Source organism: Pithys albifrons, chromosome 21 (assembly GCF_047495875.1).
Source record: "Pithys albifrons albifrons isolate INPA30051 chromosome 21, PitAlb_v1, whole genome shotgun sequence".
Classification (NCBI taxonomy): domain Eukaryota; kingdom Metazoa; phylum Chordata; class Aves; order Passeriformes; family Thamnophilidae; genus Pithys; species Pithys albifrons.
Window position 1 is genome coordinate 11,276,258 of NC_092478.1, and position 27,086 is coordinate 11,303,343.

Consider the following 27,086-nt stretch of genomic DNA (forward strand, 5'->3'; position numbering starts at 1 on the left):
ATATCATTTTCAAATAGCAATAGCAGTAAGATCAGAGCCCGAATTTCTCTCCTGGTACATAACAGTAGGAAGACTTATCTTTCAAGAAGTTCCCAAAGATTTAAGTCCCTCAAGGAGGGTGGTGTGGGAAAGCTGCTCCAAGTTGTGTTCCTACTATTGGGATATGATGCATTTCTGCTTCACAGGACCTGTGTCAGACTGTGTTTTCTGTTCCCAATTTCAGTGTTAAGCTTAGAGCAAGTGGAGCCAGGAGACACAGAGGAAAATTATTGTGTGAGATGAGGATCCCACTCTGCCCACATTTGCAACTCAACAAAACACTATTATGAGACCATTTCTCTCAGATATTTCCGCTGTCACAACAGGGTAGCCTTGCCAAATACCATTCAAAATTTCCTTAGGTGCCATCTTTGGCATCCCTGTCACAGAATGTTGGTCCTCAGATTCATGGGCTACAAAACACAAGTATCTCCTCATTCAATCAGGAAGCATTGCATGTCTCCATATTTGGCTTACTGAAAAGCCTTTTGTTCCATGACTGCATTCACCTCCATGATCCTCCTTACAAATTGTGTACCTCCAGACTAAGTCTAGACTTCAGAGAAAAATAAAATCATAAATTTGCTTAAGCTCTGTAGACTTGGAGCAACATTAAGCATTCACAGAGTTCCAGAAGGGCTTGGGGTGGAAAGGGCCATAAAGATAATCTACCTCCACCCCATGGGCAGAGACACCCTCCACTAGACCAGATTAGTACAAGCACAACACTTTCAACTTGTATTTCAAGGAGCAATGACCAATAAAAAAATTCAAAGACAAACCAAAGTGGATGTAGATTTACCTGAGGGCTAAGGGAGCTATGAGGTCTTTTCTTTCCATTTCCTCCCCCTTATTATATAAGCTGACACAGAGCTGCCTTAGCGTGTGCTACATCTCATGCCAGAGCCATGGTCAGAGGCTGTGTGATGCTGCTGCTCAGAGGAATACCAGGCCTGGTCCAGGTTCCAGCTGCATACGGTCACAAGTACCAACTTGCTTTGAAAAGGCATAGGGACCCTGAAAACAGCACATGTGGAAGCAGTTCCTCATAGTAAAACATCTTTCTATTGTATTGAATGAATTTCACATTAAGAGTTATCAGTGTATTTCAGTAGTTCAGATGACATTTTTCTAGGGTTTTAGTACAGGATTTATTTTACTCTCTTCTAGAAGATCAGGAATTTATGAAATGTGAGATACAGCCTGGCCAATTTTTAAGTGAAGTCCCTTCTTTCAAGACAAGTGGCTAGGAACAAGGGAACAACAGAAAGATTTGACAAATACTAACAACCATCTCCATTCAAATGAAAAAAAAATGTTGTCTTCCTGAATACATTATGCTCAATCTGCATGTTAATGAAAATTTATAAATAGAATTGGGCATTAACTGACATTAGATATTTTTTTTAATGGGGAGGAGATGAGGGATGTTGCTATTAAGGGAGTTAAATTCTAACATCTGTTTTTAATTCTACCAGCTTATTTGTCTGTTTATACCTACAGGCTTTCAAGACATCATTCAACACTGCTAATTAAAGCTGACAAGTTTTGTTCACTGTGATGCTTTCTTGTATCCCTGCAAGCCACTTACTCATGTCAGTGCTGTCACTGCAGGTGTCACTGCTGCTTGATGGAGAGATGACAAGGGGCTGAGTGCCCCCAAAGGGATGAGAAGAGGTTCACCTTGTCCCCTGTCAGACAGAGGAGGGAAGAAGTGATGGATGGCAGTGACCATTGCTCTGGCCGTAAGCCTTTGTCTCTTCTCCAGGCTGGGTCAGAATCCTCCAATTTTCTGCCATGCCTAACCTAAAACACAAATTCGTGGCAATATTCTCTGGTATGTTGCTAAAATGCCACAGAGGCTGCCATTTAACAATACATTATAGACATTCTCAAACACACATTCTGTTTTTTTTTAGCCATAAGAACCCCATCTGCAGCAATGCCCTCAGGAAATTTGCTATTTTTGCTCCAGTCAGAAGAGCCCAACAGTGATTCAGGAGAGTGGCAGTGCACATCAAAGTAGATCATGCCTAGGAAAACATCTACAGAAGGGGCTGACTCGGCTCAGGTAAAATGATGCACCTGTTGCAAGGACAAATGACAACAAGTTTATTCATTGCTTCATATTCTGGACTTCAGACTCCATAGATCCAAACCTAGATGTTATTAGCTACTCATTTACATTTTTTTTCTTTAAACCAAACAAACAATCCCCGTGCCATCCAGAGAAGACTAGTGGAAGGTCAAGTAAGCAGGTCAGGAACTGCTCATTATGAAATCCTGGCCTCTGAACTCTTTGCATCACGCACATGTTTCATTGGCCCACACACACCATCACCAGGAGCAGGTTCCTCGGGGACTGCTGGCTCCACATCAGCTGCACAGGCTGGAGACGTGCCTGGAGGAGAGAGCCCAGAGAAGGAACAAGTCAAACAGTAGCTGTGCACATTGTGACTCATTCACTTTGTGTCACACGGAGATTTTTCTTATTTTTCCCCACACAGGAATTTTGCAACTGGAACAACCAGAATAGACTTTTTCTTTCCATTTTGGAACGACCAACATGCTTTTCAAGTGTGTTTCTAAAACTGTTGTAGTCTGAAAGAGGGCTTTTGTTACCCAGGCATACAGTGCTCAGTACCTGGGGGCCTGGCTCCTCGGGTGAGGTGTCTAGACATCTCTGCAGTGGAAATGATGGCACAGACCAACACCATATTGAACCCTCTAGTTTTAGCAATAGAAGTAATTTCATGCCCCAGGTTGCCATAAGCAAACACATCTGTTGAAGGAAAATTATCCACTGCCAACTTGAGAGCAAAGCACAGTATGTCCAAATTATCTGTGTTCTCAAGATCAACTTTACCTCCTGGAAAACTTCATTAAACACTATATATCAAATCATCACCAGCACTGCTTTGGTCACTCCAAAACTCACGTCATGCAAAAGCATCCAAAAATCCACTTTGAGGAGAGCAATGTCTTTAAACTGGGAATGATAGCTTTGACAGTAATATTCCAACAACTACTACACTGCATGTTAGGAATATATAAATTATGTATTACAAATGCTTTCACAAAAACAGATTAAAGCACTTCTCCTAATCCTCTAAGAAGCAAAAACAATCGTAGAAAAAACAACTGTTAATTTAAGCTGGTTTTTACCTTCATTTCTCTACAGCTACATTTTCATAGTTCAATACACAGAAACATTATGACATATATGCAAATCTGATATTTTCAGGAAGGAAAGGTGAAATCCCTATATATGAAAGGTTGAAGTCTGATCTTAAAAGGAGCCTGTAGCTGCCTTCTGTCATCTTTCTTCCTCTCCTTGACTCAATAAGCTTAAGGAAAATGATGATTTTGTCCACAAGAGAAAAAAAAACAACAGACTTTCCCAGACTGAGCCAAGAATTCACATTTTCTCTAAGGGAAAACACTCTGGCACTTCTCAAAGACAAAAAAAGGAGAGGGGGCAGAAATAAAAATCAGACTTTTGAGGTTTTCAGCTACAAAATTTTTCAAGTAAATAATAATAATAACAAAGTAATCATATATAAGTATTTCCCACTAACTCAAACATATTTCAGTTTATTTTCTGCTTTCTTTCCTCATCAAGTGTAGTATTTTCCTTAGTTACTGAATTGAAGTGGAAAATATTTTTGCAACTGCCACTCCTGCTCTGCAGAATAGAAGTAAATATTCTTTCTTCTCATTCTCCCCCCTCACACTTATAAGATGATTGCTGTACAGTTTTCTCCATCCTCAAGGTTAAGAGATTCCTTTTACACTTTAATGCCACATCCCTCAGGTCCAATGGGCTAAAAGCACATGAATCTTCTTTTACAAAGAAAGAAGTTATGTATTTTCTGCTTTGGGATGGTGAGAGCCTCTGAATTACTCCTTCAAAGATAAAGATTATGATATCACAGGGGTCACACCCTTCATGTAGGGCTGTTGATCACTTGAACTTTTCTCTCTCTGTCACGTTCCCTCCTCCCAGCCCGTGGAGATGGAGGGCTCTAACACAGTAACCCCTGCAGGCAACACCAGCCAGCAGAGCAGCAGCAGCAGCATGGACAAGAACAACCACAGCTAAAATTGAGCTCTCCAGCCAGTTTGGAACTGGCTAGTGATGAGGCTGGCACTGCAACAAACCCAAATGAACAGGGCACAGAGAAGGAAGCCCGTGACCCAAACCCTCAGGAGAACTGAGAGCTCACATCTCTAAGGATATGCAGTGCATTTACACAAACCTCGGAGCAGGATGCCATAGGTATGTCTATTAGAAAGAGGTAAAGATTGGAGAAAAATTTCTTAAAGAGATCTTGGACAATTCAAATCCATCAAAATTAACAGAAACCAGAATTTTATCAACAAATCCTCATAAACGCAACCTTCAGTCTAGAGGAGGCAACAGAAAACCATCAAAGCACTTCTTCATTTTAACAATGTTTTGGGGATGCTAGTTCTCAATTCCTCCTTAAATACTGAGCTGCCTAATTGAAATGCAGCTCATGTCGCACCCAGGCTTACTTCTGGATCACTAAGAAATTGGTCCGATTTAGAAATGTCAGGATCTGGTTAGCAATTCAAATGACCACAGTGGTAATTACGGCTTTTCATGTTCCAGCATGTTGCACTGCATCAAAACTGACACAAATGCCGAGGTTTATAATATCACAGCATGGAAATAAATGTCCAAAATGATATGAAAATGTGCTGGTAAGAGATTAATAACTGTTCTTCTAGGAAGATAGATGGCTCTTTTCAACCAGTATATTTAAAAAAACCCTTCTCTGATAGCATCTCTCCTTGAGGAAAACTGAATTATATTATCACTCATAAGCTATAATCATTCCTGTCAGCACAAGTCAGAATATTTGAAGCAAAAGAGGAGGAGAAACATGGAATAGGTTGTGGGAAAAATAGCGCAATCTTATAAATAAGTCCAGAGAGATACTACTTAAAGGTTCCCCTCCAGCATTTTGTTCACTCTCCACCCAGCAGACTAGAACATATTTCAAGTGTTTTATTTTGATCATAAAGTGGAGGAACTCTGTGCATAGGGAGCAATGCATCACAAACAACGTGTGCTGCTCTACGATCTGCAGTACTGATGTGTCATTTTGAAATATGGGCCTAAAGCAATATGCACAAGGGAAACTTGTTTCTTTTTCGGGGAAGAAAGAGGAAGAAAGGTCTTTTGAAGTCTAATGTGCCCCCAAAAGTCTGCTTATAAAATAAAATAAAATAAATTAAGCAAGCAATGTCCTTAGTAGTTCTCTTGCACAGCAGCTGACTGAGTCATTCAACTGTCTTCTACCTGTGGAAGGGTTTAAAAGGGATCAACACTTGGTACTGCTGCCGTCTGCAGGAAGTATCTGGGGTGAGATACCAGACAACACACCCACAAGCAGCTGCACACCTATTTTGTCACCTGACAGATCACACAACACACTCTCAACCATATCCATGACTGAGAGCATCAAGAACGGACCACTGCAATGTCCTCACAGGATGACCTGAGTCTCACAGGAAGGCCCATGGTTTCTCTGCAGTTTCATATTTTCTTTCCAGCTGGCTCAGAGGTTGGGTGTCTGTGTGTGTATCCATGAAGTTAGGATGGAGAGATGTGTGCTAAAAGTGCTGCTGTTTTATGGGCTTTGCTGTTTGTTCTAAGCAGCATCTCCACCATTCCTTGTGATTCAGCAAAGAACAAGGAGTGATGCTGGAGCTGCAGGTCCCTCAGCGTTTTACCCCATTGTAATGTGGTCTTGATCCCAGAAGGAACAGTTTGTTATCCATGCCTCTGGTCTCTCTTGGCCACTCCACCCTCTTATACCAAGATGAATGTTCTTGAAGTCATCCTGGGAACCAGATCAGAGAGCTGATGGAGAGTAGATCCTGACCAGATAAATCAGGAGAGGAGAGAAAGGGAAACTCATGGTTTGGTCCACTTTGTCCTGTGGCTCACAGGCCATAACATGAAGCAGTCAGAAGCAGAATGTTTTCTCCCATTACAGTACTAGCTTAGGCCAGAGTAAAATTTAATAGAAGTGAACCAGACCAACCAAGTCAGTTATTAGTGTCAGGAGGTGCCATGGATCCTAAGAAAAAAATACATAAGTTTCTGTCTTGAAGAGGAAACACTCTGCAGGAGATGAATCCTGTCTCTCATATGGTATTGAGCACATGGCTCACACTGGTGCACTGCCAGCCATGGTAAGCACCAAAAAAACCAAAGAAAAAAAAACAACAAAGGAAAGTGAACTTCTAGGTGCTCATCTTACCACAAGGCCCTTTAAGCACTGGATTCAGCATCAGAGACACATCCTTATCTCTGTTATTGTCTTTTGCATACTCTGCCTCAAATTCTCCAATTCCACAACAGCTGTATGCCTATTTTTCTGCTTCAATTTCCAAGAAACAAGTGCCAAGCCTTCTCTTACAACAAAAGACTGCAGAATTTAATCTTTTGATCATTTGTGAAGTATAGCTGCCACTGAAACACCATAGTCATCAAATTTACTGAAATTTGTCCATATATAGCAAAATCACAGCTAGAGAAGCCCCTATCATGTCACTTCTACTGGGCAAACCTGCCGAAAACATGAATCCATAGATGAGCAGAAAGTGCACATGATTTTAGGACACCATCAAATGACCAACACAATCCTAAACAGGTAATTTCTTTATCTCAAGTACAAGTGCAGAAATTCAAGGAATGTAAATTCCAGTAAAGACTTCAAAATTCATAGAATCATAGAATGAACTGGGTTGAAAGAGACCTCTGAGATCATCAAGTCCAACCCTAGATCCAACCCCACTGTGATTATTAGAACTCAGCACTAAATGCCTCATCCAGGCATCCTGACAGGTCTGTAGTTGCCCAGGTCCTTCTTGCAGTCCTTTTTGTGGATTGAGGTGACATTTGCCAATTTCCAATCATCTGGGACCTCCCCAGAGAGCCAGGACTGTTGGAAGATGATGGACAGTGGCTTGGCAAGCTCTTGCACCGGCTCCCTCATCACCCTGGGATGGATCCCACCTGGTCCCATAGACTTGTGAGGCTCCAGCTGGATCAGTAAATCACTATTTCTTCCTGAAACACAGTGGGGTTATTCAGCTCCCTGTCTCTGTCTACCAGCTCAGGAGGCCAGTTGTCTTAAGGGCCACCTGTCTTACTGGTGAAAACTGAGGCAAAGTAGGTGTTAAGTATCTCAGCCTTCTCCTCATCTCAGGTAACTATGTTCCCCTCCAAGTCCAACAAAGAATGAAGGTTTTCCTTGTATTAATGTATCTATAGAAGTGCTTTTTGTTATCCCTTACAAAAGTAGCTAAATTGGCATCAAATTGTGCTTTTACCTCTCCAATTTTCTTTCTACATAACCTAACTCTACTCCTAAAGTAGCCAGCCCTTTTTTTTCCACAGTTAGCAAGCTCTCTTCTTTCCTTTGATTTCCTTCAGAATCTCTCTGTTCAACCAAGCCAGTGGTCTTCCCCACTCGCTTGCCTTTCAGCACACTGGGACAGCCCCACTGGCTTGCCTTTCAGCACACTGGCACAGCCTGTTCCTGTGCACTCAAGACTTCCTTCTTGAAGCACGTCCATACCTCCTGTACCCCTTGTTTTCAAGGGTTGTTTTCCAGGGTACTCTCTGAACCAGTCTTCTGAATAGGCCAAAATCTGCCCTCCAGAAGTCCAGCGTAGAAGTTTTACTGATGGCCCTCCTCACATCCCTGAGTATTGAAAACTCTTTATAATTTCATGGTCACTGTACCCCAGACAGCCTCTGACTACAGCATCTCCCACCACCCCCTCTCTGTTTGTAAACAGCAGATCTAGTGGGCCCCCACCTCTGGTAGGTTCATTTACCAGCTGAAGCAGGAAATTATCCTCTATACACTCCAGGAATCTCCTAGACTGCCTCTTCTCTGCTGTGTTGAGCTCCCAGCAGATATCTGGCAGGTTAAAGTCACCCCCAAGAACAAGGGCAGCCGATCTCGAGACACTGGCCAGCTGCTTGTAGAATAATTCATCCCCTCCATCACCCTGGTTGGGTGGTCTATAACAGACTCCCACCAGGATGTCAGCCTTGTTGGCCTTCCCCCTGGTTCTGGTCCACAGCCACTCAACTTTATTATTAATGACCTCAAGTTCTACAGAGTCAAGAGACTCTCTAATATATAGAGCCAACCCTCCACCTCTCCTACCCTGCCTGTACTTTCTGAAGAGGCTGTAGCCCCCCGTGGCAGCAGTCCAGACGTTCGAGTCATCCCACAATGTCTCTGTGATAGCAACTACATCATAGTTTTCCTGCTGCACAATGGCTTCCAGCTCCTCTTGTGTCCTTACAGAAGGCTTTTACTATTGGAGATGCAATAATCTGTCCTGAATAAAAGCAATGCAGCTGCAGAAAGGTTTTGCAAGAACCAGCACTTCATCTAGCTCATGACTCGGTGAAATTTCATAGATGCATCTTCACTGTTAAACATCTGTGCAAATTTTTGCTGTATTTTCTGTAAAATTTCACATGCACATGAGGTGGTAACAATACACTGCCCCACAAATGACCTGACCTAAACTTCCAGTCAATAGTGGTTGGACTGGATTATTGATTGCACTTCAAAGGGCTCGAGAGCTGGGGAAAGAAAAGGTATTTGCACAGTGCGGGGAGACTGTAGCAAGTCTAGATGCAGAAGACTTCCCTGAGCTTCAAGCCCTCTGGCACTACACGCGTGTACTCAACTGACATCTTTTTTCCTCACATTTATTTACTCCTAGTTCTACATCTTACAGTATTTTGAATCCAATTTCTATGGCATTGAGAACATAACCAAATTCAAAACTCTCATTTACATTTAATGAGAACTTTATAAGAAAAAACACATACTGAAAGCATTCAAGACTAAGTACAATACAAAGCACAAATCAGTTCAGAGCAGCAAGGGAAATTGACTGCCTACCTTATTTCTCTCCAGCTGAAGAGGTGTTAATACTCACTGTCATCCCAAGAATGTTTTCCAGCATTTTCAGAAGGGAGGCAAATTTTGCAGAGAACTGACTGTTAACTTTACAGCTCCTTCCAGACTTTGGAGGAAGAGAACTACAGCTAAGACTGCAAACCAAAGCTGAAGCCTAGTAAGGTGCAACATTCTTGTTACACTCAGTCAATCCTTTCACTCCAGCTGTGCAAGAAAATAATGCCTTATTATGGTATGATACAAAACACCTTGAAAACTTGAAGTTCTCTATTTCTTAAAAAAACTTATCAAAAACGTACTAACCAGTGACTGCATAGGGAAGTTAATGAACTATTATTCTATCAGAACCCAAAAAAATCCCAAACCAAGTATTTTTATGGAGGAAGAAGTCACATCTTACACACTCAGCAAACATATTTCTTGCACTTCAAACAGGCTACTTCTGTCTGTCCTGGTTTAAAGGTAAAACAACAGGAGAAACAAACTCACCACAAAAGAGGTTATAAATGAGAGTTACAATTTCATAACAATATTACAATAAATGCAATGACACAAACAGAAATTGGGTTTAACCCACAAAACCCAGACGTAGAAACCAGCCCCCTGGGGCACAAACACAATGGGGGTTTGTTGGCCCCTGTGCTGAGCCCCACGTGGTTCCCTTGAGTCCAAAGTAAAAGGAAGTGAAGAACCTGTTGGTGCAGATGATGTCACAGTCTGGTCAAGAGTGGTGGTCTCCTCCTGTCAAGGTTCTGCTCCTCCTCTGGATCCAATGAGTGGTCCCCCCAAGTCCCCAAACCCCAAGATTATATCCCCTCAGGTGCAGGTGGGAGCCCCCAGTACTTCTCCCAGGGCAGGGAGTTCCACAATGGGTGATCTGACTCTGGGAGTCAGGGGGGATTTTTGGAATCATTGATAGTCCATGAGCAGAAATGACCCCTCAGGTGGGTGTGGAGGTGCCAAGGACTCCCTGGAGGGGAGTTCTCCCAGCTCCTCTCCCAGGCTTCTTTCCCAGCCAGCTCCCAGCCTGAGGGGTCAGGTGTGCCCTGGGCAGCTGCTGAAAATGATCCATTGTTAACAGTTCATGGGAAATTACATATAGGGTGTAGAATACACAGCTTTGGTCACACCCACACAGTGATAAACTGGTCCCACCTGCTGAACTAGGACACTGTCAAAAAATCAAGGTCTTCATCTGCAACTGGGATACTTTAACACACTGATTGAAGACAAAACCAATGAACTGTGCTGACCCAATGGGGCTCTGCATCAGAGGGCATGTTCATGTGCCACATGTGTATTTAGAGCATTTCTTGTCTTTAGATCATGAGAAGTAATTAAAAATAATACTGCAGTCATTTCTGCCAGGAACATTTTGGTGAACACCCAAGTTGCGAGTTCAGTCAGACAATGAACCAGTGCAGAGACTTACAATAGATTAGCAGATATCTATATGTTCTCAGATTCTCCTTCTTCCTTTACGTTCAGATGTCTAAGAGTGACTTAAAAAAATAACTATAGCATTAGTAATGAATCCTTTTGGCTTCATATGAATCTGAACATACAGAGTACTGCATAATATCATTTAGACTAACAGATACGGCACTACACTTTTAAGCATGGAAAAAGAAACACATTGCCTATGTGAGCCATTCTCTTTCTATTGCAAAGTGCCAAAATCTGAGCTCCTTCAGTCAAACAGTCACACAAGACTGGACGTCAAAGCTGACAGCTGTGCACAGAGGGTGATTCTTGTACTCCCATTCTAATTTGTGGGAATATACTCAGATGGCTGCAACCATTACAGAGAAGCAAGAAATTAAAAACTGAAATGGACATAAAGATGAAATACCTCCTTTAAAGAAATTACTTTTGTGTGAGACAACACTAAGAAAGAAATTCTGAGCTTACACTACAAACTGTAGAGAAGAGATTTTTTTCCTTAAAGGCCTCGGTATAAAAAGGGTCTGCCTACCACATGCACAGGCTCCCAGGGGGGTGGTACAAACAATAACAGTAGGAGTAATTGAAGTTTTAAAAAAGGCAAATAGGCAGATTGGATTCCCAGTAGATGAAGGCAGTCTAACTACTTACAGTGTACATGTGTTTGAAGTCAACTTCAAGTAATATGCTAACAAGAATTATGTGCATCTGTTTCATGCTCCATGAGAATAATGCCATCAAAACTGAATTCAAATGTTTCAAAGCTACAGAGAGCCTGAGCCTGTTTGAGTAATTAAAGGTAACCATGTTATCCGTTTACAGGCTTACCCCTTTGGACATGAGCAAATTCTGGCTAAAGTCATTGCATCAAGTGAAATAATCAATGAATGTATTCAAAAGGCATGAATGATATTGTCTTGGTTTGAGATAAGCAACTGCCAACCCCCCCAAGCACAGAGAGAAAAGCCTCCCTCCTTACACCAGGGAAAGGGAGGAAAAGAGAGGGGAAAGAAAAAAAACACTTCAAACCATGTTTATACTAAAACTACATATATTTTTCACAGAAAGAAAGAGACAATTAGAAGAGAGTACAAATATTCACTCACACAAGTCTGCAACAACAAATTCCCCACTTCAACTTCATAACGAACACACAAATTCTACTGTCTTAACTACACATTACTTAAGAAAAGACTTATTCCCCAGGGAGACAAACTCAGGCAGAAAGGAGAGACCCAGAACAACACAATTTACTTTCCTGAGGTACCCTGTGAGCCAGTGGTGGGCCTGGTCCTCTCCATCCCCCCTGGGACAGCATCGTGTGTCCTCCCAAGAGGAGGCTGAGAAGTGACTGCCTTAACCACTCCCACACTGGTTCCTACTGCCCTGGAGATGATGTCATAATGTGGTATGGAATACAAAATTACTGGCTAGAAGAGGTCAGCTGTCAGCTCAGCCCAGCTCAAGTCAGCTGACAGCTTCAGCCTAGTCCAAACTTCAGAGCCCAAATTTAGGCCCACCTCGGTGAACCCATAACAGATACTTTTGTTTGTTAATTAACCTATTACAGGATTGAGGGAGATTTATGCAGTTGTTTGACTTTTGGAAGACCCACAATAGCACTTCTCAGTCATAATACCATAAAGACATAACAATATGCAATAAAATTTAAGAAAACAGGTCAACACTAGAACCGTAGCTGAATAATTAATAAGACTGAAACAGGGCTTGATACAAAACCACTCTATTTTTACTAAGGATATCAATTAACTTTCATTTTATTTAAAATTCAAATAAGCAGAGAAAATGTGCATTTAACTCTAGTTTGGTATTATTGAGGCTGTTGCATCTTCCAAGTTCCTTATGTAAATTACAGATTTTGTTTTCCTAGATCAAATGTAAAAAGGGAGCAGAGAATCAGACCAGAAATTTTAAGGTTCAAGGTTTCAAGTTACAAGGCTTTTTTTCCAGTTTTCATTTTTTCATAATATAATATGAAACAGAAAAGTTAAGATCATGATACAGAACATAAAGATTAGGTTTCTCAGACTGCACTATGCAGAAATTCAGATGAGCATAGTGGTAATAGAGGAAAATCCTGACTGCAGCAGTCCCACTGCTGTGCCAGGCAGGAGGTTCTGGGGAGCCCAGCCCAGGGGTGCAGTGATCAGCCCTGCACCACCAGCTCCATTTCCCTGTGCAATCCATTGCTGTTGGAAGGCACCTCAGGGTCTCACTGCAATATAAATATGTGTTTAGGTGAGAAACTGACAGTTTTAAGAACCGTTATTTCCTTTGCAAAGTATGACAATCCATGTTAAAATATTCCCTGTGCGATTTGTTCCTGTGTGAAGACAGATTTACTCACTGTGTTCCAACTGTCCCACATGACTGTAAGTAATGCTATTTTTTTAACATACTGCCACTAACAAACTCTGAAAACTACAAAATGAAAATAACCTTATGTCACAAAATAAAACCCTCTCATTTTTTCAGACACTGATCTGATTGTTGTCTGAATAAAGCTAATCAATATAATTACACAGTTTAAAAGTACCTGCTGTAGACCCACAGATTATTAGAGACAATCCTTTTATAGGTGCCAGCTGTGTTTCAGATTTACTAAACTAGAGTTTTCTGTAAAGTTCTTCAAAAAACCCAGGGGCTTCAAATTATTCTTTCAAATTTAATTATATAAATAAAATATAAATATAAAAAGAAGTTTCCTATCATTTGCTTTCCAGTGAGAAAATTCCATGAAAAGCTAGCAATGTGGAAGATGAAGCACAGTAATTCCATGCTTTGTGGTGCTCCATCAGCAAAGGGCTGGATTTGGAAATTCAGAGTCCCACTCCATTTCCCTGACAAAGCTGATCAGCTGTTTACTTGACTATTACAACATGGACGTTGCCACCATCATTTAATATCTTAGCATTAATATGTGAAGCTGCCAAAGGATTCTAATCACAGGAATATTGTTCAGATTAAAAAAAAATAACCCATTAGTAGCTTTATCTATTTAACCGAAAATCATATCAGAATGTACTACTGTCAGTCCTGCAGGGACAAGGGTCCCTTTTTATGCCCTGTGTCAGGCAAAATTTGATCTAAGGCTTTCCAGAAATTAATCTTCTGTGATCTGGACTTTTCAGCTTTACCTTTGCCCAGTTGATCCAGCTCTGAGCTGAAGTATCAGTGATATTCTCTCGCATACAGGTTCAGCAGCTCTGAGTTGAAAACCACTTTGACATTCCTGGCCTGATATCCTGCCCTCAACAAATGCATTTGCCACCCATGTGTTGCTTCCTGGCTGCTCACTGTCACAGCCATCTGTCTGCATGGCACACTGCCTGTGGACTAGGTGATGTGCCAGTTTTACTTGGGCACAGATGCCAAGAATAGGTGGTTTTAAACGAACAAACAACATATTAATTCACTCCCATCTTGTCTTAATGCCCCTCCTCCACCACCTCAAGGAAGGCAAGAGTAGCCATACAAGAAAACACCAGAAGTCCATCCAGCATTCGCTCTGATTCCAGATGCAGGTCATTAACATGTGATTTAAAGTGGAACAAGAGCATCATGAGCTGAACAATTACAAAATAACATGCTCATCAAAGGCCTGGAAACATTTCAGCTGTAAACATGTGTATGGGCTTCTCTGTAGAAAGTGTTATAAACCCCGGAGTGAACCATCTCATTTAAAACTGAAAATGCCTCAATGCTGTTAAACATGTAAAGCAAATTAAAGCCACTCCAGCCTTGACACAGTGCTTGTATAGAGACATTCAACATTTAATACATAGTTGAAATCAATTTGAAACTACTTTCTGTGTTTTTTTATCTCCATAAAGAAGACAACCTTTAAATTCAGCTCTTTGACCACCTAAATACAGTTAATAGTGATGCAAATGCAAGTAGTTCTTCTTTACCTCAGTTTCTGTGAAGGTTAAAATCCTGAAGAATGGATGCTGCATTGGTGCAATAGTGTTTAATTTTCACGCCTTTTCCTGTCTGCCAGACTGAAGACTTCACTGTTTGCACTGGGTAAGCAACCTTTTGCCCAGGATGAGGACAGGACACACTCCCACAACTCCCCCAGCTCATGACAGAAGCCAGTTCTGCTCTGTTAGAAGGCAGTTGAACTTCCATGGGATCAGGAAGGACCATAAACCACTTTCAACTCATGTTGAAGGAGTCAGTAAGAGGAAGAGCAGTGAAGAAGAGGTTGCAGACTATAGGGATTGAAGTGAGAGGACTTGCCCTGGTGCTGGATACCGTGTCACTGCTGTAGCTTAAGCACTGAGTTACCAGGTAGAGCCTGTTACCCACCACACACCTGCCTGGCCTCCAAGCCAGCTGACAGCAGGGCTCTAGGTGGCTGGCACAGGCAGAACACAGATTACAAACTAGCCTCAAGGCAACAACACAGGACAGATCAAATCACACGACATTAAAAAGCAAAGCTGTTGGAGCTGCATTACATGCACATGGTTCCTCCAGGGAGGTGAGATCCAGCCAACACATATAAATGTGACTGACCTTTTTTGGCAGAGAAGAGATTTTTGTAAATACATTTGATTTCCCCAGTTATATGGCACACAAAGGTGCCAATTTTGAAACACATTTGAACACTGAGTCAACACAAATGCTTTCCAGTCCTCAACTAGGAATTCTACCATATCTGGACACCAACCAAAAAAAAAAAAAAAAAGAAACGACCAAACACCTAAACCCAAATACCTCAGCCATATTCTGCTCAAACACAAGAAATACTTTACCTTCTCTCCACTTTTTCTTACAACTTCATCTTTCTCCAGATCTCTTCTCCACTCTTCCCACTCTAAATCCTGTACAGCTCCCAGATAACCGAAGACCAGATTCCCAGATAATGTCATCTATATCTGTCAGGTCACCTCCAGTAAGTTCCCACTTAGCTGTTGTACCACTGACCTGAGCCCACAGTCTGAAACACCAGTGAACATAAGTTCCCTGAGCTCCATGAAACTCCAAGTAGATTTACCACAAGAACAGATGAGTTCTACCAGCTGAGTTGGTGTTTTGCCAGGGGATGAGGGTCAGCAGAAAATACAGAGACACTAACTTTAAGGAACAAGTGTGTAAATTTACTATAGTGCAAAACAGCAAAGAATTACAGAAGGATAAGCTCAGAAATGCACCTATTCACTACTAAAAGAGTGTTTATAGTGATTAAGAAAAATGCAGCCCCAGTTACTCTGTTAATACTTTCCCATCATCCAGGCCTGCCCATCAGCTCTTGAGCCCCAACTACAGCGAAGGGTCAGAGAACCATTCCTGGGAACTGGGAAATCCCATTCAATGTGTCCTCGCATGGGTGAGGTTCCCATCTTTGCTGTGAAAGGGTCCAGCTTTTATATTGCTGAACAAACAAGCTTACATCACTACCAATGTGGAAAACATCTGGCTTCCTTCTCTCCTTGGGTTTCACCCAAAGCCTGGCCAGGGCTCCAGGGAAAATCAAGGGAGTCAGGACCATCTACTGTTCCTCCATGGCCTTGACTAGTCTCTAAATATAGAAAGATAAATGCATTCATATTTCATTAATGAACAGATTCAAATGTTCACTAATAAGTGAGTACAAATATATCTAACTTAACAAGCATACATGTTTACACAGATGTAGTCTTATCATACTATGCATTTTACTAATGATTATATGTAATTTTGGCTAAGAAGCAGGTAAGTGGCTAAATATAACATTAAGTTGGAAAGTTCATCTTGAGGTCAGCTCTGCCTCAGATCCTGTTGCTCAGGCCTCAGCACTTCAGTTGGCCTCCTTCTTCTGGCAAGAGAGGCTGACCCTTCAAAGCAGAGGATTTCACATCAGATGGTGAGAGCTTGGTGCTAATAACACTGAGGTTCACTGGTTTGCTTCCCACATGGGCCATTCACTTCACACTTGTACTCAATGAGCCGTATGGGTCCCTTCCAACTCAGCATATTCTGTGAAATCTTAATCCTGTGAAATATCAACTTATTTAGCATTTGCATTATTAGGTGTATTAGCAAACTATGTGCACAAGTCAAGTGTGTTATGTGTGCCCTGCAGCAGTTCTCATTATTTATAGTTGCATTTTAGCTCCTTGCTACATAAAACTGAGCATTACTAACACCTCTAAAATGTTTCAATAGAAAGACACTTCCTATCATAATTTATTTGTGACAGCTACAAGAGATGTGAATGTATTTCTAATTGTAGATCTAGTCATTAAAAAATGTTTCAAGTCTTGCCACAACTGTTTAAGCTTTTGGGCCTCAGGCCAAGTATACTTACTCACAGTGGCCATGTTTGCAACCCTCAAGTTCCCACAGCATCCCTGAGATTCTGCCCTTCCTGCAGTCATGTGCTGTGCTGCACAAAATCCCTTGCAACTAGCAGAAAAGAGAAGTGCACATGCCCTTACTGAGAAACACAGACGTTCTTGAATAGTGGGGGAAGGAGAGGTCCCCATCAGCACAGCAGTAGCTCTCCACTGCTTTGGGCTCTGGGGCTTCCCCAGGGAGTTTAGTAGCTCTCCAGGGCCAGTAGCAGGTCTCTTGAAACCAGTGAGGCTCTTGAATGTGCAGCCAGTACTAAACTGGGCTCTTGAGCCTGAGGATATAGAAAGCAAAGCATGGCTTTTCCCCCCCAAGCTTCCCCTCAGATCTGCTTCAGGTTCTCTACTGGGACAAAGTGAGCTGGCCTCTTCCCACCCCCGATAAGAAGTCAGTAATGGGAGCTTCCCTCACTTTTTAAAAAGGTAGCAAAACTCCAATGCATTCTTCCCATGCTGCCTGCTCAGAAAAGAGTCAGCACCCTGTCTGGGTGAGAATATTTCTTTCATTCAGTGTATGTGTGGCTCTATTTGTGCCAAGTTTCCTGCAATACATGTATTTATCTCCCACTGGAAAACTTGTTGCACATTAAGCTAAATTCCTTCCATCCCTCCTATTTCTGCACTATAATTACATCACAGATTTCATAAGCTAAAGCTGTGAAAAGCAGCAATCCGCTCCATTTGAATGGGAGCAGATTACACTTGCTCAGAATTCTATAGATTTTGTTTATGTTTGCATGATTGCAAACCATTTTGGGGAAAGAAGATTACTGTAACCACTGTGTTTGTTTTTTAAAGTGCTTGTTTTTCCATCATGTAGCAGATAACATCTGTAGTCATCCTGCCTTAGTACAGTGAGCCTCCAAGACAGATAATTATAGCAGAGACAAATGAGATAATGCCTGTTGGAATATCTCAGCTGATGTATTTCCCTGCAAGCACAAGAGTTTCCAGTGCTGCTGTTGATTGGTACCCTGCTCAGGTTTTGTTCTCATGTCCCTCACAGTATTTTTTGTTGAGATCTTTCAAGTTTTCAGAAAATTCCTCTCCCTGCTGCTTCACCAAACCAAAACAAAAATATTCATTCACACCTTCCTTCTTTTGTACCCATTTAAGAAGGAAGCATCTCTACTCTGGGAACCAATGGCAGAGTCCCAGTCATATAGGGACTGAGCTATATGTGCTTCTGAGTCAGAATTCCACCTCCTGATTGCTGAACAATTCAGTCTTCTTTCCACATAAGGGAGATGCCTTTCCCCATCACCTGGGGCTCACTGATCTTCAGGTGACCCTCTTACTTTTAAACAAAACTTCAGAAACTCTGCCAAGCATCCTCCCTTCACAGAGCCATACCCTGGTACAGAGCTTGGCAAGGCTCTCTCTGGAAGGGAAATTGTTGCAAACCGGCGCTTAGGGAGACTGCACACACCAATGTGATGTTCAAGCAAATCCCAAGTTTATTCAAAAACACAGGTATATATGTGACCTCAAGTGACCCTGCCCCAGGTGCGGTGGTCTGACTCCAATTGGTTGAGGCTGGGAACATGTCCTTTTAAGGTGAAAACGAAACCTGTAAGGTGGTCCTTCAGACCCACCTGAATCAGGGCTGCAACATCTCCCCCTTTTGTTTCAAAGAACAAAGCAAAAATGCAAACAACATAATACACATAACTCCTTAGCTAACTCATCCAATGGGGAAATTGTTACCATTAGGATACTATCCAGACTCATGCATATTGCAACTTGAACAGAAAGGCTGAAAATTTTGAAAATTGAGAAATAACATTTTGAAAATCTTAAATTTTGCTAATTCAAGACTTAACAGGGTATTTGCAGGTTACACATCCCTACCTCCCCCTCTTTTCAAAATAGACTTTTGGAAGGAGGTACAGTAACCTTTGTAAACTAACACAGACTAATACATGACTAAGACATGTATGTTTGGAATTTGCAAACTTACAACTAGTGCAAAACAACAAACTTTTTTTTTTCACGCGTGAAATTGTGGTCTTTTTGTTTTCCTGGACACGCAGTTATGGCGGGCAGCTGTAGCCCTGTTGGAATGTCTGCCTCAACAGTCTCCTGCCGCAACGGAGCGACTCCAGCGTACCCGCGGGGCGGCGGGGAGCGCGGCGGCGAGGCGACCCCAGCCCCGAGGTACCCGCAGGACATTGGCGGCAGCGGCGGCGGAGCCGGCGCCGAAGGTGGATGGACAGGGGGAGAGAAACTCCACGGGGTTTGTACCCCCCTCCACATGTCTCTCTCGGCTGAGGGCATTCTGCATCGCGCCTTCTCGGAGTTAGGATTTAAATAAAAGTCACTCACGGTTTGGTTTTCTGCGGCGTGTCTCGTGGGGTTCCAAGGTTGCTGCTGAGGTCCGGCCGCTTCTACAGCGGCAGCCGGTGGTCTCATCTGCTGTGCATAGGCTGTTTCTTGGTAGTTGCAACGCGGTGCAAAGACGACTTCTTGGCTTTTTGCAGCGACGGACAGCGTGGAAAAGCTTTGATTCCATGGTTGCTGTGGTCTTGCCGGGTTTTCCGGAGCAGGAGTGGACGGTGCCGTGTGCGGGTACCGCGGCGGGGGTCCGACGGGTGGCACGGGTGATGCCGAAGGGTACTGTGGCAGCGTTTCTGCGAGCGGCGGTGCCCACGGCGGTGCAGAAGGATGTTCAGGGGAAAAGCTACTCTGTAGAAGCTGACTTTTTTCCTTTCTCTCCGGTAGCTCGAGGTTTTTACGGGCTCGTCCTACCTCTAACAGCATTTTCCTTATAGCGATTCGAAGGTCGTGGTTCCTTCAGTCCACGTTCTTCCAGCAGCTCTCAGGGTCACTACACAAAACTCCCAAGTTTACGGGAGACAGAAGCTCTCGGAGGCTTCTCCAAAAAGCACCCAAAAAAAACTGGGGCATAGCAGCTCTCAAGAGACCACTTCTTAAGGTTCTAGGCAGGTCTGCAGGTGGCTTCCATGTCCTCAAATCATGTCGGGTTCACCAATTGCTGCAAACCAGGGCCTAGTGAGACCGCACACACCAATGTGATGTTCAAGCAAATCCCAAGTTTATTCAAAAACACAGGTATATATGACCTCAAGTGACCCCGCCCCAGGTGCGGTGGTCTGACTCCAATTGGTTGAGGCTGGAAACATGTTCTTTTAAGGTGAAAACGAAACCTGTGAGATGGTCCTCCAGACCCACCTGAATCAGGGCTGCAACAAGAAATTGTGTGTATGTACATAGGAATGTAAAAGCATCTCAATTCACAGCACCATAAGCCCTTGCAAAGCACCTTAATCACACTAACCAAACTAGAAATTTAAATGAACATCAACAAAAAATGCCATAAAGAACAAATCCCAGAATCCGGTGTCATTTCTAGACACCTGTTTTCTTGTATGAAACTCAGGCTCATTCTGTCAAGTGATGTTCTTCAGAAGGGTTAGTACTGTGCACACAAAAACATCTCAAGCAACTTTGACAAGCAGAGTTCCCAGAACAAAGTCACATTGGTGCCACAGAGGAAAGTTACACAGAGCTGCATCACAGCCTGAGATGATAACAGACAACCTTACAGAGTGCAGAAGATGCCACTACACTGTACAAAATCAGACATGAATCCAGAGTACTTACTGATGAAGGCTGAGGGGAAAAAAGTGACACAGAAGTATGTAAAAAGCCTCTCTGTTCAAAAGGTGTGATAAAGCAATTATTGAAGCTTGAACTAAACCCACTGTGTGCTAAGAAGGCCAGCAAGCCACTTGTGATTGAATACAAGCATCTCTCAAAAGCTCTGCAAAAGCAGACACTGTGTGCAAGGAGCTTTATTGGATCTGGATAGGACTCCAGACATGACGCCCAGCTAACAATGGAACAACAGGTACCTAATAGGAGCAGAAATGTGTGCTTCATATCTCTCTCTCTCAGGGAAAAAAAAAAGAATAAAACTGTTGCTGCTCAGAAATTAGAAACAATCATTTGCATCTTTCTGTATGTAACTGACAACATAAAAATACAATAGAAATAAATCTGAGGTTTCCACATTGAGTTAATGAGAGTAACCCAAGCACCATTAATTGGGACAGAGACCTGCTACAGCTCCTGCCTTGTATTCTGTGCATGTCTTATGACAATGATTCGGACTTTGCAGTTTTTTCTCTGAGGATATTCCTAATATGAAGAGAAAAGAACTAGTGAAAGATTCACATATAACACACAGAAAATGTTTCTTCTAAGTAGTGTCTCCAAGGACTATTTTCACTTAGATGCCTCATTCTTTCCTGGAAAGAACCTGAAAACTTTGACTAAACATATCCAACCCTCCCAAATACATTTGGGCTTGGAAATATCATTTCACTAATCATGAAACCATTCATATGAGAAAACTGATACAACTACAGTAATACTGTGATGACAGAAGTAATTGCACATTAGTTAGCATACAGTCCCTGTAAGAAATGGCCACATTACTATACAAATTGCCTTTTAGAAAATTAAAATTAAGCTTCTATTCCTCCTCCTAATAGAGGCCCTTGGTGTATTTAAAATGCTTTAAAATCAACTCAGATTTCCCATGGCTTCCTGCTTGACCCAACAGCTCAGAAAGAAAGTAGAAATTTAGCAGCTATAATTACAAGCAACTTCTTTAAAACAAATTCATATGCCTGAAAAAATCTAGCAGAGGACAAAAAAGTCAAGAAAAAACCACAATGCAAAGGTGAAAGAATGAATTTCAGGTGTTAGTTTTCATTTTTAAAGACACCTAATTTAAATCAGGGTTAACATTCAAGATAGGAAAAAGTTTAAATTCTCTTATTCTTCCAGCTGAAACAATTCATGGAAGTTGGCACAAATTTTACCAATCTTTTGTCCAAAATTATACTCTTTGGAAAAGATATAATCTTTGGTCTGCCATTGATAAATTTCTTGGTTTCATAAATATTCTTTCTATTAATATCTCCATTTAAAACACATTCATCTAATTGGTTTTGTCCCTAAAATGATGCCTGAACACTCATTAAGAATTCTAAATTAGTGCGAAAGACATTAATACCTATGTATGATGAAAATGAATGTGTTTATTCTGTGATGCAGGGCACCAATTTATTGCACACACTGACTACCTAAATTCAATGGAAATGTTCTAATTTATACTGCAGAAGTAAAAAATCACAGCCAAGCAGAAATTACTGGCTGAGCACCTAAAATAAACAAAATCCCTCACTGTTTCTGCCTTGGCCCCTCTCCAATTGCCCATCAGTTTAGTTTCTTATTTTAGTGTCCAAAGCTGTTTTTTCAGTGGGTTATTTTTCCCAGTGCCATGTAAATTTAATATATGCTACCATTAAATGACAGCAAGCTCTTCGAGTGACAGTCCTGCTTATCATCAGAACTCAGGGAACTTTGAATAAATCATCAGCCTTTCCTACTCTAAAGCACCTAAACAAAGTCATTCTCAGCTCAGAAAAAAAGGAGACACCCATTAGGGATAGATATTCAGGATGCTGGAACATATGGCCCCAAAAGCTGACACCTCTGTGGGTTCCCAGGGCCCACATTGCTGCTTGTTCTGGGTAATCAAAGTCTGTCTCTCATTCCAGGAGGCACTCAGTGAATCATCAGACACTGGTCCCACACAACCATAACCTCTTCTGCACACAGGGCTCCATTCCTGATCTTCCTCGCTTCTCCACCTCAGATTCTCCTCCTTCAAGAATGTAAGGTTCCTCCAGGGTGTGGAGAGAAAGAAAGATTCTTGAGTTGAGAAAAAGGGTTTTTAGAATAATGGGCAAGTTCTGGGGCCTGCTAACAGGTGCAGGATAAGTTCTGTGAAGGAGATCAACAGCTAGCAAAAACAAGCGAGATAAGAAGGTTTGGGTCAGGCTGCCCCATGAGAAGGTATGTAGGGAGTGTGAGCTTTCTCATGAGAGAGAAGAAACATTGCACAGAAGTAGCATCCAATTAAAGGCTGTGATGGGAGTGATGGACACTCTGATTCAACCTATGGGATGAAGCTGTAGGTGGGAATTGGTAAGAGATATATTGTGTAAGGAGTAGTTAGAGCTTAGCTTTTTTCTTTTACCCTGTACTTTTCTTTTCTCCGTGAAGTTATGTTAATAAACTGTCTCTGAGTGTGACACCTGCAAGCTGTGGCCTCATTAATCTTCTCTAACCATCATGATTTACTGCTGAACTCACACATCTATACGGCGACACCAGCGAGAACACAGTTTTGCTCTATTGAAGCAGAGTGACTATTTCATACCCACATACCTAAATAGATTCCTTAATTTTGTGTAGATTAAGAAAAGTCAAAATGCCAGCAGGTATTCATCATTTGCAACAAAAATTTCCAAGTTACATTCCATCTAAGCTCTCTTGGGGTACAGGCAAGCACATAAATGGCTTTAATGTCTTTTAATTGTAAATTAAAGACTACAGTAAGATCTTCTAGCAAGTGTTCTGGGCTCCATGATGTGGCTGCAGAAGTTGCAGAGGGGTAGATGAAGTGAAACAGAACAGGCTTCATTCCAGCTGAACAACATCAAACCCTGCCCTTCCCACAGACTCTTCATATATAGCATTTCACATAAAAAATACAGAAAACTAAATATGAACAAGAGCTTTCATCATTATAAAGGCGGAGATAGTAATTTGTCAAGGAAGAAAAATCAGTCCCTAGCTCTAAGCAATTAGGGAAAGAAATGTATTTTACACCTTCTACTGTAGCCAGACACTTGAGCAGGCCCCAAGTGTGCTCTGGCCACACTCCAAGCTCTCTGGAAAGCATGGAAGTGTTAGCCTAGGACTAAGGACTATCTAACAGCCCTTGCCTTTTGAGCAGGGATTGTCAGCTCAGCTTCAGTGTGAGTGTGCCCCACTGCTTGGCTGCTGCCAGCAGCAAGAAACAGTGGATGGGTGCACTGCAATGGGATACTCCTGGATGCCAAATTTCTCCTCAGCCTCTACAGCAAACTATGCTTGAAACATCTAGTGGAAGTAGAAGGGAGGAGGAACTGGCCACAGGTCTGACTCTATGGCCACTCCTGTTCTCCTCTAAATCTGACCCTTCTATCTCAACTTATGCAACAAGGTAGAATGAAGAGCTTCAGGAAAGAACAGCTCGAGACTATTTGGCTGCAGAGCCAGGAAAGAACATTCCACACTTCAGAGTAAGGGCTTAGAACATATTCATAGTCTCCTGGGGTGTGGATAGAAATGAAGGCTGCTCCATTTTAAGAGTTCTTTTTTGTTCTATTAGGAAACCTTCTTGGCACCTATTTTCTTTTCACATGGAGTTTGATTTTCAGAAAGAAACAGGTACCTGAAAGACATGCAAAGGTTGCTAGGCTTAACATATTCTTTATATCTGCCTAGCCATTAAGGCAAGTTCTTTCCTGCACCATGAGCTCCATACCCTCAGGAAAGCAATGCCATCATGGATGTCAGTGCAAGGAAAAGCCAGCTGGTCTCCAAAGCATGGACACAACACAATGCAGTACCAGTTCAATAGAGTATCATAACTGCAGACTAAAAGCACTCCCACATTTTGCTTACAAATCCTGGGCAATCAACCAACCGGCAGATTTAGAAAAAGAACACAGGATGGAACAACCCAAAAGGCTGAACTCATCTTGCCAGGGATAGTGAGGGGCTTGCACACAACAGCTGAGGATGAGGAAATACCACCCCTACAGAGAGCAGCAGAGTGGGGGTGGAGGTGGCGAAGGAAGGGGGGGAAAAGACAATGGTAAAAATTCCAGTAGAGTCTGCAAACTTACTTCTTTGAAATACCTGAATGGTTGCTCAAACAACTGAAAGCATGGACTTGCTTGATGTATTTCTTCACCAAGCAAAGGGAAAACATCAATCAAGACTACTTTGACCTTACTGCAGTGAGGTGCTATATATACTGTTATTTGTTTGCTCTTTGGAATAAAAGTCCTATTTCTGAACCCCAGTTTCAAACAGCTGCACCCACTGTAAGTGATGGTTCTCATCATCTTGGTATCAGAACCAAATCAGAGGTAGTCCAACTCCAGCCACACAAATGCAGGCAGACCATCAAAAGCCACAATTCATACCAGCATATGGTGCAGCATGGAAATCACAACTGACACATCAAAGCACTTCCCAGCTGTAAAAGATTCTCCTTTTTAATTTCTCAGCTCATTCAACTGCCACTTTACATTGATACAGTCCATACACAAAACAAAGTATTCAGAACTGGTTTATTGGACTAACTATGGGCTAATTTGTAGCAATTTGATCCAGAAGATAATAATAAAGGCCTTAATATCACCTTTTCTATTATTAGAAAGCACTTCCATGATAAAAGCAAAGTTTCTTTCAGTAATTCACGATTTGGTCCTAATGTACTTAAATGGAAAACATCCTTAGAGGTTTCAAAAAGTCAAAAATAGAGAAACATCTGCTAAAATTTAGGTACAGTTGTTTATTGAAGAGTTCCAGCGCTAGAAGTACCAGTGTTGAAAGCTCCCTGTGCAATCAATAAAAAACATGTTAAAAAAGTCATGGAAAATGGTGAAGTATTTGTTCAGGTTCAAAGACATTTTTGTTTGTTTGTTTGTTTAGTTTTTAAAGCACTGACATCTTTTCATCATCAAAACTTGGAGGAATTTTTTAATTTAGTTTTACATGGGTGTTTCAGCCAAAGCCTAATCAGGCCAAATTCCAACCAGGCCCTCTCTTGCCATTTTTTCAAAACAGACAGAGTTGTTTCAGTTATAAGAATTAAGATGCCCAAAGTAAGTAGTCTTATGCTCTGCACAGGGCGCCTGCTGTGTGTCCTGCTTAGCAACTAGAGTCACTTCAGTGGAAACACAGTGACTCTGTGTTAAGCCTTTTACCAGCTTTAGGGTCTTTTGAACAACTCTGCACAGCAAAGCACCTTACATGGCATCACTACCTGGTTTTCCAATTGGGGGAAAACCTGAATGACATTTACATAAAAGACTAATCCATATGACATTACCAAAATTTCGGGCCAGGGGAGTGTGAATGTAAATTTATTCTTAGCCACAGTGAGGAAGATGGTGTCCCTCAAAATTGTTGATTTCATTTTTAATTGAAATTTAAATTAAAAGGACACATAAATTCCATTTTTTTCAGCAGTAACATCAGTCACTAAACCAGCATGAGGAAGGTTAAGATTCCTCCTGAAAAGGACATGAACTGTTAAAATGAGGAAGTGCTGTTTGTTACTGTACTCCAGAGCAATCTGAGTCAACAACAAAAAAAAAAAGTGAAAAGAAAATATGAGACTCAAAACCTAAGGCTTATGTCTGCCTGCCTAATGCTATCTAGTGCCTGTGAATACAGTGCATACAATACACTACCTTACATAAATTGGAGAGGAGAGTTAAAGGGTTGAAACAAGGAGAAAGAAGAAGAGATGCACCCTTTTGCTAGTTACCCAAATCAATGGCAAGAGCAAAGTTAGGCTGTCACATTTCAGACACTCTAACATCAATATTTCCTGTGTAGTTTACACAGCTCCAAGCACTTCATCAACAACATTGTGTAGTTCTATTGTTTTTTAAGAAGACAAGAAAACTTCAATTTCATTTATGTTTGTGCTGGCAGAGGGAACAGGAAGAGTTAGAAATGTAATTCTCAACCACAATGTTGTTTAACAGAACCACAAGCTACAATAAAAGATTCAGATGGTCCTTGATCATGATTCATTCTTGGGTTTGATATATATCCTGACTGATTGCATCACAGTCACCATGTTCTTGCCGCATTTCTATACTCACCCCCGGTACCCCTCACTGGCCTGTGCTGGAGACAGAGCACAAGCTCAAGGGACCATTCATCTCTTCTAATACAGTCCCATGTTAATGGTTCTTCTCCAGGGAAATCTGTAGGAGAGAGCTAAAGATATTAAAGATAAAATATGTTTTACTTTGCTGATGTTACAGATTAATAGCAGTGGACTGAGACAAAAATAGCACTTTTATATTTTAATTAGTTGGGTCAAAAGAAAATGGCTTGCCACAGTTAACCTCACTGCTGTTGTCTGTGAGCACAAAAACACTGTCCAGAATATCCAAGTGACTTTTAAAAGACTTTTATGGATATCCCAACCTCAAAGGATGATGGCTGAGATCAATGGATGCCAACTGACATCATTATGTATGACTTACCTTGCCTATTTCCTTCCCTCTCTGCCTTTGAGGCTCTTTTAGTGCACTGAATGTCTTTCTGGGGAATTTCATTTAATATCTTGGCAGCACACTCA

At 41.8% G+C, this 27,086-nt stretch overlaps 1 long non-coding RNA gene across 1 annotated transcript; it reads right to left on the reverse strand.

The window, feature by feature from the left end:
• Nucleotides 1-2,363: 2,363 nt before the first annotated feature.
• Nucleotides 2,364-27,086, reverse strand: LOC139681413 (uncharacterized). Its single transcript, XR_011699526.1, has 3 exons — nt 26,992-27,086; nt 26,602-26,719; nt 2,364-2,440 (listed from the first exon to the last, which is right to left on the reverse strand). It is a non-coding gene; the product is annotated as an uncharacterized lncRNA (long non-coding RNA).